We start from the raw sequence: 19,276 nt of genomic DNA on the forward strand, positions 1-19,276 counted from the left end.
TAGCCCAACTGCTTGCAGTGCAAGAATCTCAGCTAAAGCCTCCATGACAGATGGTCACTCAACCTCTGCTAATAACCTCCAAGAAAGGAGAATCCACAACCTCACGAGGCAGACTGTTCCGCTGTTGTACGGCTTTTACGCTTAGAAAGTTTAGTTGATGACAGAACTTTCTTTATGTACGCAACAACAGCAGCAAGAATACTCATCGCGAAGTATTGGAAGAAACAAGATTTACCCACCCGGGAAGAATGGCAGATGAAGCTGATGGACTATATGGAATTGGCAGAAATGACTGGCAGAATCCGAGACCAGGGAGAAGAGTCGGTGGAAGAAGATTGGAAAAAATTTAAAAATTATTTACAGAAATATTGTAAAATTAATGAGCTTTAGAAAAATGGTGGAATGAAGTTATACGGCTTTGGCAGAAATGTTATAAGGAACTAGGTACAGATAGATTGTTAATGTATTAAAAGGAAAAAAAAACAAGGTTAGAATATGTTAAGATTAATTACAGGACAGAAAACAGAGGAAGATGGAAAGGAATTGCTGAAACAGTTAATTGAAGTGGAATACAAAAAGGGAGGCGTGAGGAAGTCAATGAAACAAGTGAATGAAAGCTAAGTTTGAAAATATTGGAAGTGTTTTTAATTGTTCTTGTTTTGTTTTGTTAATTCAATGTTCTATGTAGTGTTTCTGTTTTGTTTTTTTTAAAAAAACATTTATTAAGAATTTTTCATTTACAGTAAAAAAAAATGAACATAACATTGCATATCACATATTTTCTTATCACTTCTGGACTTCCTCACATCTCCCGCTCCTACGTTCTAGTTTAATACACTTAAAACAACAATTTATTCCCTTATCTCCATCCTTACTGTCAAATTTCGAATATATTTCAAATTTTAGATACGTTTATTCCAATCCTTACAAAAGAAAATTTAATTTAGCCTAATAATTATCTAAAAAAAAATTAGGTTTTTCATCTTATATTTAAATTATCTTCATGATTTACTTCATCTATTTTGATGGTGCCAATTTGTCTAAAATCAAGCATCCTGCTTAACATTCATACAGTTTACAATATTTTTGCAGATAAAGCTTAATTTTTTTCCAGTCCTCTTCAACGATTTCTTCTCCCAGGTCTCGGATTCTGCCAGTCATCTCAGCCAGTTCCATGTAGTTCATCAGTTGCATCTGCCATTCTTCCAGTGTGGGTAGATCTTGGGTTTTCCAGTGTTTAGCAATAAGTATCCTTGCTGCTGTTGTTGCATACATGAAAAAAGTTCGGTCTTTCTTTAACACCCCTTGGCCGACAATACCCAAAAGGAAAGCCTCTGGTTTCTTAAGGAAGGTATACTTAAATACCTTTTTCAGCTCATTATATATCATTTCCCAGAAGACCTTCACCTTAGGACAGGTCCACCAAAGGTGAAAGAACGTTCCTTCATTTTCCTTACATTTCCAACACTTATTATCAGACAAGTGGTATATTTTTGCAAGTTTGACTGGGGTCATGTACCATCTATATATCATTTTCATTACATTTTCTTTCAGAGCATTACATGCAGTGAAATTCAACCCAGTAGTCCACAACTCTTCCCAGTCCTCAAACATAATATTATACCCTATGTCCTGTGTCCACTTTATCATAGCCGATTTAACCATTTCATCTTGTGTGTTCCATTTTAACAGCACGTTGTACATTCTTGAAAGTACCTTGGTCTTAGGCTCTAGCAATTCCGTTTCTAATTTCGATTTTTCCACCTGGAATCCTAATTTTTTATCAAGTTTAAAAACTTCTTTAATCTGGGCGTAGTGTAACCAATCTCGCACTTTATCTTTCATTTTCTCCTGACTCTGCAATTTCCAATTGTCTCCTTCTTTTTCTAATATTTCCCAATACTTTGGCCATTTGGCCTCCATACTGAGTCTTTTTCGGGCTCTGTTTTTGTTTTTGTATTGTATTATATTGATTTGTTTAATTCTTTTTTTTCTTTTTGTAATCTTTAAACTCTTAATAAATATAATTAAAAAAAAGAAAGAAAGTTTAGTTGATGTTTAGTTGGAATCCCCTTTTTTGTAACTTGAATCCATTGGTTCGGGTCCTTCCATCCAGAGCAGGAGAAAACAAGTTTGTTCCACCTTCCATAAGACAGCCCTTGAGATATTTGAATTTGGCTATCATATCTCCTCTGAGTCTCCTCTTTTCCAGGCTAAACATACCCAACTCCTTCAACCGTTCCTCATAAGGCTTCCCCCTCAAACCCTTGATCATTTTTGTTGCCCATGCTCCAGCTTGTCAACAACCTTCTTAAACTGTGGCATCCAGAATTGGGCACAGTCCTCCAGGTGTGGTGTGACCAAGGCAGAATAGAGTGGTACTATTACTTCCCTTGATCTGGACACTGTACTTCTGTTGATGCAGCCTCAAATAGCATTAGCTTTTGTTGTTGACTTGTGATGGATGCGAGGACTGAACCTGAGACACCCCATCTCCAGGTTCACTGGTGGCATGCCTATGAATACCACTTGCTAGGGAGCACCAGTGGGAAAGGGCTAACACCTGTATGGCCTGCTTGTGGGCTTTCTGAAGCCATCTGATTGGCTGGTCTGAGAAACAGGATGCTGGATTTAAGGGTTCTTTGGTCTGGTCCAGCAGGGCTCTCCTTATGCTCTTATGCATGCAAAGTAAGTTCTCCTCGAATGAGCTACGGCTCCTTCCTGCTACCTATTTCCCACTAATGTCTTGACATATGGAGCAGGCATCACGGCGAGCAAATAAGGCGTCCTTTGACATAGTGTGCAGCTCTTCTGCATAATCTGTATCGGTTCCCTCCACTTCCTCAGTGCTCCCTTCTGATTCCCCAAACTATGAATAAATTAAAGACAATTTTCCATAATGTTTTACCTTGTGTTATATAATATGTCTCGAAGGAACCATTACATTGTTCGGGTGCTTAGAACTGCTTAATAATATGGCAGGATTTGTGTCTAGCAATATCGTAGTTGCTAAAGGAGTTGTTATGCATCCAAGGGCTCATCATGGCCATCGAAGAGCAATTTTCTTTCCCCTTTTTATTAAGAGATGTGCGATAGTTCACGCAGAGAATGAGAGGGTCCTTTGTATGCAAAATGGTGCAGCATCCCAGCTGTGCTCTGCTCCGAGGGAGCTGGTTCGTAAAATTGGTTTCAAGGATGGCCTTCTGAAATATGCCCTCCTAACTTTGCCTCTGCCTTCAGGCCAGCTTCATTTTGCTTTAGGTTTTCCAAATAATGCCACTGGCATGTGGTAGAGCTGAAAAGAAAGGCGGGGATGGGCAAGTGGAAATAAGGGCTAGGGACACAGGTGGCGTTGTGGTCTGAACCACAGAGCCTAAGGCTTGCCGATCAGAAGGTTGGCGGTTCGAATCCCTGCGACGGGGTGAGCTCCCATTGCTCGGTCTCTGCTCCTGCCAACCTAGCAGTTCAAAAGCACGTCAAAGTGAAAGTAGATAAATAGGTACTGCTCCAGTGGGAAGGTAAACGGCGTTTCCGTGTGCTGCTCTGGTTCGCCAGAAGCGGCTTAGTGATGCTGGCCACATGACCCGGAAGCTGTACGCTGGCTCCCTCGGTCAATAAAGCGAGATGAGCGCCGTAACTCCAGAGTCGTCCGTGACTGAACCTAAGGGTCAGGGGTTCCTTTACCTTTAACCAACAGCTACTGGTCACAATGGCTATGTTCTACCTCCGCTGTGAGAGACACAATGCCTCTGAATACCAGTTGCTAGAAACCACAGGAAGGGAGAGTGCTGCTGCACTCTGCATGTTTTGCTTCCAGGCTTTCCACAGGCATCTGGCTAGCCACATGAGAGGAGGACGCTGTATTAAATGGACCACTGGTCTACTTTAGCAGACTCTTCTTAATGTTCTTAGGAGGGGAGGGAATTCTCAAGCAAATTCTTCTGATCTGCTTCTTTGCGAAAAGTGCCATTTTTTGCAGACTGGTATTTATAACAAAATGATTTATGGTCTCTTAATTTCTCATCCCCTGTTATCTCCAGTGATGGATGCTATTCGACTGGGGGGGGGGGAAGGAAAGAGGGTAAAAGTGTCAGATTTGGCATCGAAGGCAATCAATGTCTATTCTGAAGCGAACCCCAGGCCTAATCCCAAGGAAATGCATACAGAAAACACACTTATGTTGGGAAGGGCTGCAGCTCAGCAGTAATGCATCTGCTAACATATAGAAGGTCCCTCATTCAATCCTGAGCATCTTCAGGTAGGGTTGGGAATATTCCCTGCCCCAAACCCTGGAGAGCTGCCACCACACTTGATGCACAATATTGAGCTAGATGGGCCAATGGGCTAACACAGTATTAGACAGAGTCCCTTCTTCTTATCTACTTGCTAGCCCCACTGGATGCAATTTCTTCCAAGTTGGCATACATAGGATAGGGTAGGCTGTAAAGTATGATCCTAAGCACTCACTGATCTGGGAATAAGTCCCATTGGCCTCAACAAGAATCACTTTTGATTCGTCAGCCTGGATAGCTCAGTTGGTTAGAGCATGGTGCTGATAATGCTAAGGTTGCAAGTTCAATCCCTGTATGGGACAGCTGCATATTCCTGCATTGCACAGGGTTGAACTATGTGGTCCTCAGGGTCCCTTCTAATTCTATGATTCTAAAGCATTTTTAGAATTGCACAGGGAATATTTGTGCATTATTGGAGCATATTCTTCCCATGCAAAAAGTTCTGATTCAATTCTGGGCATCTCCAAGTGGTGCTGGAAACAACTGCTATCTGAAACTTTGGAGAGTTTCTGCCAGTCAGTATAGACCATGGATGGGGACCATCTCTGTTCCTCCAGATGTTGCTGCCTTAATAACTACTATCCATCCCTAATCATTGGCCATGCTGGCTGGGGCCAATGGGAGTTGGAGTCTAGCAATCTGGAGGTTCACACAGATTCTCCATCCCTAGGGTAGATCATAGTGGGATACATTGGAGCTGACTGTGAAACTTAAGAACTCCCCTTTTCTTATGTTGCCTGCAGTAGGGGATCCATACATCCTTGTGGTGGAATCCCATACTGCAGGTGAGTGACTGTAAATATTACAACCACATGACTGGGGCAGATTGCCTGACTCTCCCGCCTGATTAGCATCTACTCTTCCATCAGGGTTCTAACTGGGAGGGAAAGGCACAAGTGACTGGTCTCTCCTATATGGTTAGAAAAATGGGGATATAGGGATATGGGGTAGAAACATCAAAGTTAGAAGGAGACAACCCCCCCCTTAAAATGTTACATTTATTTGTTGCTTGCTACATAAAATGTCTCCTATTTTTTCAGATTCTCAAGGTGCCATGTTTCAGAATTAATTCTTACAGATTTAACCAGGTGCGCTGTATTGCTGACACTGTTTCAATCTGCATTTGGCTTTTGAACACTATATTTTGATATGAGTTTTTGTTGCATTGATTTTTCGTCTGATATTTTGTATTAATTGAATTTCTGTTTATGTTGCTGGCTGCCCAGGAAGGAAGAGCAGGATGTAAGCAACACATGAAATTGTGAAAGAAAATGACCATCAATTTTAATAATTGAGTAATATTTTTTTAAAAAAACAAAAGCCTGTTCTGAAGGGGTTCCTTCCTTTTAGTCTCCTCCTTCATGAAGCTGTGGAATCCTCAGGTGGCAACCCAAGCGTTGCCATGGCAGCTGAAGGTGATGTCACAAACCCAACATTCTAATCTGACCGAGTCCAAGTAACCAGGCAGAATTAGGTGCAAAAAGTGTGAGAGAGACTGGTTTTCATAATTAGACATGAGAGGGCTTCAGGAAAAGGCTACAGGCATAAAAAATTGCTTGTTTATTATATTGTTCTCTTGCCCCTCCATCCCAGGTTTGCCTCTGTGTGAAAGCCATTTAAAAAGAAAAGAAAGGAAAGCAATGCGAATTACCATGGCTAATGCAGAAATACATCTTGTACAATTAAATGCTCACAGAAAGACAAAAACAATAACATTAAGATCAAAGCAGCTTCAGCTCAGGAGTGAAAAAGGACCCCCACTGATTATAATGGGCCTTGGGGTGCTGCTAAAGAAGGAGGGCGAACACCTACATTTTATTATAGCATCACCTACTGAAGTCAAATAGAAGCTAAATTTGATATTCATTGCATTTTTCCTGAGGCTTAGAGTAGGGTATCTATTTTTTATTTTATTTTATTGACTTGCCTATGATCCAGGACAAAGACCACATTTCTGAAATTTCCCCCAGACATCAATTACACCTTTGAAATCCTGGTAATGTCCGGGGAAATCCAGATGTTTGGCAGCCCTAGTTTAAGGGACATAACATGTGACCTGCAATATAGAGTTAACATTGCTGTAACTCATCTCTCTCATTCACTGGGAGGGGCAAGGTGGCAGGGAGGTTGGTGTGGTGTAAACACAGCGCCAGGAGCTTCCTGCAATGGCTGTACTGGTGTGTTAGCACTGCATGGGCCTCCCTGTTGCCATGCCCCTACCCAATAGCAACTCAGCTGTTGGGAGGCCAGGTGTGTATTGCCATCCCACCATGCTGTCCAGTACTGTTACTTTCAAAGTTCAAATGCAGCCCTTCTGGAGCTATTCAGGATATTTAAATCTTGCTCATTAACTCTACAAAGAACTTCTTTCTCTAGATAATCATTTGAGATATACCTCACTCTCAGAATGTAGGAGAAAACATCAGGGGCTCTTGATGAAGATTTTTTTACTTATATGACCACTTTGAGTTTTAATGTCTGGGCTGCAGTGACATACTGGCCTTGACCCAGTGTACCTGAAGGAGCGTCTCCATCCCCATTGTTCAGCCCGGACACTGAGGGTCCAGCTCCAAGGGCCTTCTGGTGGTTCCTTCACTGCAAGAAGTGAGGTTATAGGGAAGCAGGCAGAGGGCCTTCTTGGTGGTGGTGCCCGCCCTGTGGAATGCCCTCCCATCAGATATCAATGAAATAAACAACTATCTGACTTTTAGAAGATATCTGAAGGCAGCCCTGTTTAGGGAATTTTTAAAAATGTTTTATTGTGTTTTTAATATTCTATTGGGTGCCACCTAGAGTGGCTGGGGAGGCCTGGCCAGATGGGCAGGATATAAGTAATATATTATTATTATTATTATTATTATTATTATTATTATTATTATTATTATTATTGTTGCAAGATCTCTTTCCTCATATATTTCTTCACACGTAATCATGGGTGTTGCAACAAATGCGAAGACTGGGTAAGCTGCCTGGTGCCCATGGATGACATTAATGTCCCACTAGGCTGGGGGCAGCCATTCTGGTCCCTCTAGAGATTGCAGACTCCATCTCCTATAATCTCTGACCAATGGCCATGCTGGCTGGGGCTGGTGGGAGTTGGAATCCACCAGTTCTGCAGGTCACCCTTGCGCTAGGCCAAGCTGCAGATGAGCGCATGATGACCAATGAACCTCTCTTGGTGCTTTTCGAGCATTTGGCAGCTAGCAGCATGTAACATGGCATGTAACATCCATAATTGTTATAATGGAATAGGCATTTGCTCAGTTAAGCAAAATAATACCTTCTGCAAGGCACAAATTAGGCACAATACATAATTAGTGTTTCTATGTTTTGACTGGACTTTTCTGAGAAGTGTCACCACTCAATTTCTCGATAACGTGTGGCTGAAGTTCTTGTGGGATCTCCAAGCATGAAGAAATTATCTATTGCTTTGCTACACTTAGGCCTGCAAGGATTTGTAGCGCTTACTATCCTTTCAGGCATAGCCAAATAACATGGTACAGTGTTTGTCCATGGAGGAATAAAAAAGTATTGATTTTGAAGCGAATTGTCACAGACAGTGCTTGGGCGCCATTGCTGTTTCAGATGATCCTAGGGCCGTCAACCCCGCAGCTGCCATTTTAGGAACTTAAAGGTAAAGGGACCCCTGACTATTAGGTCCAGTCGTGACCAAGTCCTAGGCTCTGTGGTTTAACCCACAGCACCACCCGTGTCCCTTTAGGAACTTACTGTTCTCTTTTAAGCAGGAAATGAGAGAGAGAGAGAGAGAGAGAGTCAGAGTCAAGGGTGGGCGATGGGCACTCCTGGACCCAGAGGTATAGGAAGGGGGTTGCGGTGGTTGTGAACCGCCCCGGGTGTCATCACTGAGGGCGGTGACATTTGGAGCGCAACCTGCCTGCAACTCCCAAGCCTACCCCAAGCCATCAATGTGTGTGGGGGGGTATGTGACAAAAATTAATAATTCTGCACCGGGTACCACCTGACCTTGCAACGCCTCTACCTGGGTCCACTTTTTCAAGAAGCGTTTTGATGGCTATTCTGGATTATTTATTTATTTAGTTCGTTACCTTTCCTCCAGCAAGCTTAAGGTGGTCCACACCAAGGTGGTGGCTCTCCCCCCAACCTTGGTTTCTGTTTACAACAGCCCACCATACTACATTGGCTCTCTCCTTCCCCTTTAATTTTTAACATGTCTATTTGTCTTTGCAGCCCAAAGATGGGGAAGGAAGGAGTTTCAAAAGATATCAAGTCGAGATCATGATCTTTGTAGCTCAGTAATAAACTGAACGTTTAGGATGTTACCAGCGACCAACCCCGAGTACTCTGATTCAGTGAGGGGGGGTGGAAACATTATTGGGGGACATTATTGATAGGCTCCACTCTTCTTCTTTTTTAAATGAACATATAAAACATATCTGGCCTTCAGTAAATATTCCCAGGTGGCTGATTTATTTATTTAACAAGCTGTGCACACACAGAGAGAGAGCAGTTTAGAATAATGCAAAATATTCATAAGAACATTTACAAGCAAAACAACACAAGAATATAATACATAACAATTAAGATCACCAAGAAATAAAAGGAGAACATTTCATTGCTTTTTCAGCTTGTAAACTGCCTTGTGTGTCGTAATACAGGAAGGCAGTATACAAATTAAACGTGAAATTGCATAAAACAGGCTAGATTTAAAAGGAAAAAAATGGGTGAACAATAATATGATGCCAATATGACCACAAAGAAGGCACTGGGTGAGTCTCTTTGGGGAGGCTATTTCATAACTGGGGCGCCACTGCCCATCTTGGTAGCCACCCACTTCTCTTCTCTTGGTGGTGGTACATAGAACAGGGCCTCCAAAGAAGATATGGGTTTGGGTAGGCCCTTCCCCAACCTTGCTTTCCTTCTCAATTGTCCTCCCTTCACAGAAGGCATTCCTTTACTTCTGGACCTGGACTAGAACTTGCTAAAAAGCAGCAGGTTCTGGATTCACTCTGGAAACACTGCCACCATGGTTCCAGTCTGGATTTTAGAGCAGATGAAACTGTCCCCAGCCTTTATCTTGTTTAGTAAAAGCTGCATGCTGACAACAAATGTCAATGGCTCCAGTGTGATGAGTTTCTGATTCAATTTGTTACCCTTCCTTTGTTCCAAAAATAAACGCTTTCCCTGATGGAGCCATGATTGATCTATTCTACATAGCAGAAGGGCCTCTATCAGATTCACGACAAGCTAGCTTTTCGGCAATGAAAAAAACAAGAGTGCAGAGCGGCAGGTTCAGCACTTTCTTTTAAATATACCGATGAGTTCTTTACAAAGCAGAGGATGGAAGCAACAATGACCGCTCCCCACATTAAATGGGGGCACCCTTTGCGTGGTTGCGCGCAGCCCCTAGACCCTATGCGGCTCCATTAGCACAGGCTTGGCTTCGCCTCTCCCCAGGTGGGATACCTGGAGGTCTCCGCCTACCTCAGTCAGTTGCCCAATCCCGCCTGGGGAAGCGTTGCCAAGGTTATCAGGTCAGGTAGGGGGAGGGACTACCTGCCCACACAATAGAGGGAGGATCTTACTTGGGAAACGTCAGTTGGCTCCAGAGCTTCTCCCACCCTACCCACCCTCAGTTAAGACTTCTTTTGCAAGTTAACCTTTTCTCCACCGGTACGCAGGCGCTGCTATGTCAGGGTCGCCATTGAAGGGCCGGAAGGGAATTCCCCTGCATTGGCAGGTTTGCCTTTCCCATAGCAAAACATCACCACTTTGGCAGTATCAGGCCTTGGGCGGAATCCTTTAGTCTATCTTCCCTGAATGGGGGGGGGGGCGTGCAGCAGTGACCCACGCCCCCCCTCTTTGCGGCGGCGATACCAGGGTTCCCCGTTAAAGGGGTTGTTTGAGGGGAGGCTTTGGCTGTACGCCGAAAGGTTGTCATTGCTCTCCCCTGTGATGGCAGCGTAATGAGGGCGGTCTCTCTCTGCTTGAACATATGTTCTCCAGAGCCAGCCCATCCCCCCGACACACTGGATAACCCTGATGTTCCCCAGATCCCCGGCGGGGGACTGGGAGGGATAAATGCCCAGTGTCTGAGCCAAGGTCTACCCACATCTGAAACATAATAAAGTTGTGGCCAATTTTAATCCCATAGCACGTTGTCTTGAGTTGTTATTCCATACGGGGGCCACCCGGGGTTTGGGGGACTCCGCCTGTCCACGCAAAGGTCTTTGTGATCACTGAGAAGCAAGCTTGCTTGGTTGGAAATGGTGTTGATAAAGTGGGAAATAGATCCTGGGAACATCTTATTTTTCCAATTCTCATTGCTTCTGGATGTTGCATAGAACCCAACCGTCAGTGGCTGCTAGCTACATCACACAAATCCCTTCCTAGGCAAAGGGTCAGCACATTTTGGAACTTCTGATATTGTAGATATTGGGGTCCAGAATACTCATTCATTCCCCTCAGGGTAACTCTAGACATTTTCATTCTGTGAGGCTAAGTGAGATAGAACAGCTTATTTGGCTATAGTTTTTGATTCAGTAGTTATCTCTAAATTAAAACTGACCTCAAGATTCTCCCAAAGCGGGGCGAACGCAATCACATTCTAGGAAACAGCAAAAAGTGTCCCAAGGAGGGCACAAGACGTTGGACATAATATTATGATGGCTGACTGGGAACAGTTATGGACCACAGGTATGAAATTCACGGCATGTAATGCCTTAAGAGAGAATATAATGAAAATGATATACAGGTGGTACATGACACCAGTCAAGCTTGCAAAAATCTATCATCTGCCCGATAATAAATGTTGGAAATGTAAAGAGACTGAAGGTACATTCTTTCACCTTTGGTGGACGTGCCCAAGGATTAAGACCTTCTGGGAGATGATCTATAATGAAATGAAAAAGGTATTTAAATATACCTTTCTGAAGAAACCAGAGGCCTTTCTCCTGGGCATGGTCGGCCAATTGGTGCCAAAGAAGGACAGAACTTTCTTTATGTATGCTACAACAGCAGCAAGAATACTAATTGCAAAGTATTGGAAGACACAAGATTTACCCACCCGGGAAGAATGGCAGATGAGGGTGGTGGACTATATGGAACTGGCGGAAATGACTGGCAGAATCTGACACCAGGGAGAATAGTTGGTGGAGGAAGATTGGAGGAAATTTAAAGACTATTTACAGAAACACTGTAAAATTAATATCTGTTAGAAGGATGTTGGAACAATATTATATGATTTTAGCAGGAAGGATATAAAGGATTTGGGAATAACTGACTGTTAATTGGTGAAAGGAGGAAAAGTAAAGCTACATTATATTAAGACAATTTACAGGACAAAAATTTTAAAAGAGGGAAAGGATTTGCTGAAATAGATAATAGACCTAGAATACAAAAAAGGGAGGTGTGAGGAGGTCAAGGAAATAAGCTAATGAAAGAATGGTAATGAGGAGATCTGATGCATTTTCTTTTTTGCGTTTTTGTTTTTGTTTAATGGGTTTTATTTTTCTGGTCCCCCCCCCTCTTTTTTATATTGTGGTGTGTTGTTTTGTTTTTGTTTAATGTGGTATGTTTATTTTTTCTTTCTGTAATTGTTGAAACTTTAATAAATATTATTAAAAAAAAAAAAAGTGTCCCAAGGAGGTCTAACGTACCTATTGTCTCCAAGAAACCTCAGTAAGCTTCCTCCATCAGCTGGCAGACCAATCCAAGTGTTCAGTAAGTGGTGATGATTAACCATCATCACCTCCAGATAGGTGTCAATGCCTTTGCTGACCTCCTCTGCTTTTGGTAATTAACATCAGACCTGGCAGAGTCCAGCTTCAAAGAAATAATCCCACAGTGGCTAGTCAAAGTTTGCAAGTGTTGCTGAACTTTTCGCCCTCATTCCTGTTTGGGGCAAGCATCTCAGAGGAGAACATCACCACCGAGGACTGTCGTTTTGAAACTAAAGGCTGTTGCTTCCAAGTTGCTTCCAAGGATAGTCAAAACTTTTTATTTACTTAGGTGGTTGACAAATACAGTGGTGCCCTGCAAGACGAATGCCTCGCAAGACGAAAAACCCGCTAGACAAAAGGGTTTTCCGTTTTGGAGGTGCTTTGCAAGACGAATTTCTCTATGGGCTTGCTTTGCAAGACGAAATTGTCTTGCGAGTTTTTCCGACTCCCCCCCCCTTTCCCCCCTTTTTCTAAGCCGCTAAGCCGCTAAAAGCCGCTAAGCCGCTAATAGCGCTAATTCGCTAAACCGCTAATGGGCTTGCTTCGCAAGACGAAAAAACCGCTAGACGAAGAGACTCGCGGAACGGATTCTTTTTGTCTTGCGAGGCACCACTGTACAGCACCAATGATCTCCAGCAGGGGTGGAAACCTTTGGGCTGTGAGCATAATCTGACACACCACATCCCTCAGTCCAACCTTCCGGGTCCATTCCTGCAAACCCTAACCACCTGCTAGTCATTGACAATCTGGAGCGAGTGCAGAGGAGGGCAACCAAGATGATCAAGAGTCTGGAAACCAAGCTTTAGGAGGAATGGTTGACAGAGCTGGTTATGTTTAGCCTGGAAAAGAGGAGACTCAGAGGAGATATGACAGCCACCTTCACATATCTCAAGGGCTGTCTTATGGAAGATGGAGCAAGCTTGTTTTCTTTTGCTCCAGAGTGTAGGACCTTATCCAATGGCTTCAAGTTACAGTGGTACCTCGGGTTACATACGCTTCAGGTTACAGAGTCTGCTATCCCAGAAATAGTACCTCGGGTTAAGAACTTTGCTTCAGGATGAAATACTTAATGTATATGGAATCTAAATCTCAGGTGACACTGGCGGGGTTGAAATAACTCTAACAGCGGGAAAGGCCTATGTAAAAGAGTTAAAAAGTACGCGACTATATAATTTATTCGATAATTACCATAGGAGTGGAGGGAAGTCCAAGGAGACTAACTCAGTTATGTATTTTATTTATGATTTGTGAAGTGGATATAATTTGTGTAAGGTATGTGGTGGATTTTCTTTTTTTGTTTATGTTTTTTCTGTGTATATGTGCAATATGAATAAAAATTGATTAAAAAAAAAAAAGAACTTTGCTTCAGGATGAGGACAGAGATTGTGCTCCGGCGGTGTGGTGGCAGTGGGAGACCCTATTAGCTAAAGTGGTGCTTCAGGTTAAGAACAGTTTCAGGTTAAGAACAGACCTCCGGAACGAATTAAGTTCTCAACCTGAGGTACCTCTGTACAAGAAAATAGATTCCGAATCAACATCAGGAAGAACTTTCTGGCAGTAAGAGCTGTCTGACAGTGGAATGGACTCCCCAGGGAGATTCGCCTGGCGCCTTCATTATATATTATTCTATATTCATTACAGTGGTACCTCGGGTTAAGTACTTAATTTGTTCCGGAGGTCCTTACTTAACCTGAAACTGTTCTTAACCTGAAGCACCACTTTAGCTAATGGGGCCTCCTGCTGCTGCCGCACCGCCGGAGCACGATTTCTGTTCTCATCCTGAAGCAAAGTTCTTAACCGGAAGCACTATTTCTGGGTTAGCAGAGTTTGTAACCTGAAGCGTATGTAACCTGAAGCATATGTAACCCGAGGTACCACTGTATATATTTTTAGGTGCCAGGTGAAAACGTTCCTCTTCAACCTGGCCTTTGTCTAATTAATATCCAACAGCCTTTTAAATGTATCTGTGGGAAGGGGAGAGGATATTGTTTTGTTATTTTGGTTTAATTATTTGCTGTTTTTTTTATTTTGTATTTTATTCTGCGAGCCGCCCCGGGATCTCTTATTGAAGAGTAGTATACACATTTGATTGCTAAATTAAATAAACAAGAAAGGTGCAAACACAACAGCAGGAGCTCCAGATTGACGCCGCTGGTTTGTTTGCACCACACCAGCCTCACCATTGCACCCCTCCTCTTCTCTGTCCTGCTGTGACTCAGCTATACAGAGGTCAGGTGAGTGGCAAAGCCCCACCACGCTGGTGACAGGTCTGCCATTGCTTACAGACAGCCTCCCGATCAGAAACCAGCAGCAGCTCACAAAACAGATCCACAAACACAGGGACCAGAACCTCCAGCAAACCCAGATCCCTCCTCTATCCCCGTAAATCTACGCAGGCAACACTATTGCAGGACCTAATCCTGTTGGTCACAACTCAGAGAGATGGTTCACCCACTGGTCGTCCAAAATGATTCACTGGCATTGCCCTTCTGCCTTCTGCCTTATTTCCATTAACCTGCAGGAGCTCTCTGCATACGATACATGCAGAGCTGTGCATACAAGTGTACATTATTGGTAAAAGTCAAGCACCACCCATTGCATGGCTCTCTCATTTTTTATTGCCCTTTGCAGTCACATGTTGCATGATGTAGCTTCATAAACAAGAGAGATGAAGCATAGCATTCATGCTTGTGTGGCAATTGTGTTTGTGAAAAATACAAGTAATACCTTGCAAATGGGGATAAGCTTCACTGTCAACTGAACAGCCATTTATCAGGAAATTCTTTTTTTTAAAAAAAACCTAATTTTCATTGGCATCTTTCCAGGACTTCCCCTCCCCTCCCCCTCTTGTATTCCAATTCTTTCAAATAGATTCAACAAATTCTTACCCCAAATTTTAAAATTATTTATTATTGACCCAATTTAAAAAATATTTTCCCATCCCCTAAAATCGACCTGTTCCCTTCCACGAGTTCCCCTCTTTAATATGCAATACAGATTGAAATAAACAGAAAAACAGAAAAAATAATAAAATGTAATTTAACACCCTTTGGATTCCAAATTTCCCTCCCCCCTTTCCCGGTTGCATTCCCAATGTCCGTCAATATCTACTGTCATCCTGGAGCTCCCACATCTAAACCACAGTCCTTCACCGGTCCGCTTTGCCGTTTTTTTTATTAATCTTTGCCGTCTTTTGGTCATCTTTGATTTCACATGTCCAATCTTGGAAGGAGTCTATCTTCCAACTTTGTCCAGTTCTTGTTATTCTTGTTCTTGTTGTTCTCTCTCCTCCTCTTTTTTTTTTTTTCCTGCTCTCCTGCACAAATGTTCTAATTCCAAAAAGCTTCTAATTCCTCTGCAGAGGCTTTGTTATTCAGGAACAAAACATTACGTCAAGTCCCTTCCATTCTTCAATAGATAAATCTATTGTCTCCTTTAGTGTGTAGACCTCTGTAGACAAAATAGTGTTCCATTTCTGCAGTTTCCCAGGAGATAAAAAGTCCTATTCAAATTCGATGCCAACAATACTTGTAGTGTCCCACAGCTCCTCTAGAGGGATTATAGTAACTCAGTTTCCTTCCCGATCACACCCAACAGTCAAAGTAACTTATTATTCCTTGTTTTAAACAATGTATATCCAATTTGTAACAAATGTGACCAGCAAAGTCCTCGTAACAAAGTTCTCTTTTTGTTCTTCCGCTTTGACAGCTCCTTTGACAGCTGTCAAAACCTCTATTTCTCCTCTCCCGGCACTCTTATGGATCGCTCCCGGGGTTTCCGGGGGGGGGGGGGGTTGCCTTTTAATTCACATTCCACTTTTCTCCTCCAGCCCAGTCTTATAATTTCCCATCGCGAAGTTAATAATTTTATCAAAAAAAGGTTGCACTCGATCTTAGTTGTCAAATCCTTTGCTTTAGCTCCTCTACAACAGGGGGGAGGCTGACTTCCTTTTTGCACCTCCCCCGCTCGCTCCAAATTTAAAAGAATTTCCCCCCTTTTTTAATCCAAGTTCCAATTACTCACAGGTTATTCTTTTAAAGTCCAAATTTTCAATGGAAGAAGTCAGCGCTCTCCGTCGAATGGCATGCGTCTTCGCTCGGCAGGGGAAGCGGAGGACTCACAGCACCACCCCCCCGTCACCCGCTCCGCAGCCTTTAAAAAGGCTCCTTCGCGGGTCGGGGGGGGACGCAAACGTTGCCCGCCGAGTCACCATGCCCATGGGCTTCAGCGCCCATGGTTTTTGAGGGTCCCCGCGTCGCCGGCGCGGTAGAACCCAGCCCCTGCCGAGCAGGCTCCCTCCGGAGCTCGGAGGGAGTCCGCCATTCGGCGATGGCGCCAACCCGGAAGTCCTGCATTTATCAGGAAATTCAATTATATTACCTGTGGTTTGAACTGGGATTATGGGTTTTTATCCCACTACATGCGTTATTTAGCTATTAATGCCATGGTGTTTGTGTTATCATCAGCAGGGCCTTGGTAATGGTGTTCTGGCAAAGAATTACAGAACTGTAGAACTGGAAGGGATCCCAAGAATCATCTGGTCCAACCTCCTGCAACGGAGGAATCATAACTAAAGAATCTCTGGCACATGGTCAAAGAGAAGGTTGAGAGGCATTACATTCTTGAAGTAACACTAGTTCTGATCCCATTCCATTATTTAAGACCCAGGCACAATATTGCCAGTCCATCTGTATTGAGGACATAATGCCAAATATAAAATGTGCTGTATTTAAAGAAATCCTGTATTAAAACACACACACACCCTGATTAATTTCTCAGAGGGGAAAAGCAGCGCTAGCTGAAAAGAACAGCGATGTTGATCTCATTCCATTACTTTCAACTCTGCGATGCCTACTGAAGCATAATGATGTTTTAGAAGGAAAAGGAAATAAAGTGTTTCGCAGACTGCAAAGGAGTTGTGACATTTCACAGATTCATAATAGGCTTTCTGAAGTTCTGGCATTAACTCTTTTGTGCTACTGTACCTTGGTACTAAATGCAGCCTTTGTTCCGCACACAAATGATCTTCTTTGGAGTTCTTCAGTAGCTTTCAATTCACAGCAAGGAAACTTGCAGATTTTTTTTTTTTCCCTTAGCCTGGTTTGGTTGTGAGGTAGCTAATCTGGGACAGGACTCGCCAGTTCACCTCATCTGACCTGAGTTTTCAAGGTTTTAGGACCTACATGAGAAAAATAATGGCAACCTGGGGGTGAAAATGCTTAGGTTGAGTGATTCTATTTTCATAAAATCATAGCATAGGAAAGAGATGAAAGTCATAAAGCGAGTCTGTGCACATCCACACCAAGATCTGGTTCAGGGCCCAATTTGGTACCTTGGATCTGCCCTTATAAGGGACGCAGGTGGCGCTGTGGGTTAAAGCCTCAGCGCCTAGGACTTGCCGATCGAAAGGTCGGTGGTTCGAATCCCTGCGGCGGGGTGCGCTCCCGCTGCTCGGTCCCAGCGCCTGCCAACCTAGCAGTTCGAAAGCACCTCCGGGTGCAAGTAGATAAATAGGGACCGCTTACCAGCGGGAAGGTAAACGGCGTTTCCGTGTGCGGCTCTGGCTCTGGCCAGAGCAGCGATGTCACGCTGGCCACGTGACCCGGAAGTGTCTCCGGACAGCGCTGGCCCCTGGCCTCTTAAGTGAGATGGGCGCACAACCCCAGAGTCAAGACTGGCCCGTACGGGCAGGGGTACCTTTACCTTTACCTTTTATCTGCCCTTATCTGACCCAGGATGAGCCAGGGCTGATCTGACTCGGGGTCCAAACCAAAGTGGGGGCTTTGCACAGCTCTACATTTTATTAGGGGTTAATCTCCCCAATCCCTGAGTCCGTCCTCCAAGTCTTGCCCAGCACTTGACCCCACTCCTATATTCCTCACTGTTGTTTTTTGCTGGTTGGGTGAACAATATGCAAGGGGGGGGGGTGGGTCATGGAAGGGGAAGCATCAGAGAAGAGTGTGTGCCTATCATATCCAGGGAATTTAATTTTGCACCATGGGCTTTGTAGTGTTACACACTGAATAAACTGTCTGCCATTCCCGTGCAGGCATGCTTAAAGAGTGAGGCTAAGGATGGTTCAGTGCTTGCTCCACCTCCCCTCCCCAAACTACGCTTTCCTCATTCCGTGTCTCTCATGATATATTTTTCTAGCACCACCACACAGCAAAGGGGGATTTAGGGCAGTGTGACCAGTTTCCCCGAGCCGAGGGCATGCCTTCCCGCCTCCTTTCCAAAGCCTAGCAATAATAATAATCATTTATTATTTATCCCCCACCCATCTGGCTGGGTTTCCCCAGCCACTCTGGGCGGCTTTCAAAAAAAATATTAAAATACTGTAATGCATCAAACATTAAAAGCTTCCCTAAACAGGGCTGCCTTCAGATGTCTTCTAAAAATCTGGTAGTTGTTGTTCTTTTTGACATCTGATGGCAATCACTTGTTTTGCATTTCCCCAGCTTTGGGGACCCTGATGGAGCCCTCATACCTCCTTCCCAACCCCCCTTCGCTTACCTGGTTTTGGGAAGGCAGAGCAAGCGCTGGGTGATGGTGGTGGGGATTGTGTCAAATTTTGGCCTCTCACAGGGCACCACACAGTCATACCTTGGTTGTCAAACAGAATCCATTCCGGAAGTCCGTGTTAGTTTCTGTTTGCCACAGAGCAGTGCTTTGAGGTCCCAAGACTCTGTTTACATTCCACACATTTCATACTGTTAGAAGTCTCACGGGAGATGGGAGACGGATGTGACGTACTGGTTTCCTGTTACTTTGTTCCTTTGTTGTTCAGCTGCTCTCTGCTCTCATAGAGAGAGGATGTATTTTTCTTTGCTGTCTGCGTAGCGAGAAATAAAACTCTTTAGCCATGAAGCCATAAATCTCATCACTTCCGTGTGCTGCTCTGATTCTCTGCTGGATGGGAATGTGCCTGAGGCCTCATCAAAGGCTCAGGTCGTTAATCAAGTCGGGAGGCGATTCCGAAGTACTTGGCTAGAGGAAAATGAGCTTTATCAGCTTGGCCGAGCAGAGATCCCGATAGTCTGTTCGACTTCCAAAAATGTTCAACAACCAAGGCGCGGCTTATGATTGGCTGCAGGAGCTTCCTGCACTTAATCGGAACCTGTGGAAGCTGTGTCGGATGTTCAACTTCCAAAGAACGTTTGCAGACTGGAACACTCACTTCTGGGTTTGTGGCGTTCAGGAGCCAAAATGTTCAAGTAACAAGGCGTTCAGGATCCAAGGTATTACCAATGCCCACTCCTGATTACAGGTTACAAGGAATGGAAG

The 19,276-nt window shown here is 43.8% G+C and overlaps 1 long non-coding RNA gene across 1 annotated transcript in view; it reads right to left on the reverse strand.

Moving 5' to 3' along the window:
* The window catches only part of LOC307212071, a 30,305-nt gene extending 11,628 nt beyond the window's left edge, over positions 1–18,677 (reverse strand). The window contains exons 1-2 of the long non-coding RNA XR_013836795.1: positions 18,506–18,677; positions 16,978–17,171 (exon numbers count right to left, since the gene is read on the reverse strand). This is a non-coding gene — a long non-coding RNA (uncharacterized lncRNA). The remainder of the gene's footprint in view (positions 1–16,977; positions 17,172–18,505) is intronic.
* Positions 18,678–19,276: the final 599 nt, after the last annotated feature.

The sequence above is a fragment of the Podarcis cretensis genome (assembly GCF_951804945.1).
Source record: "Podarcis cretensis genome assembly, chromosome: 3".
NCBI classification, from domain to species: domain Eukaryota; kingdom Metazoa; phylum Chordata; class Lepidosauria; order Squamata; family Lacertidae; genus Podarcis; species Podarcis cretensis.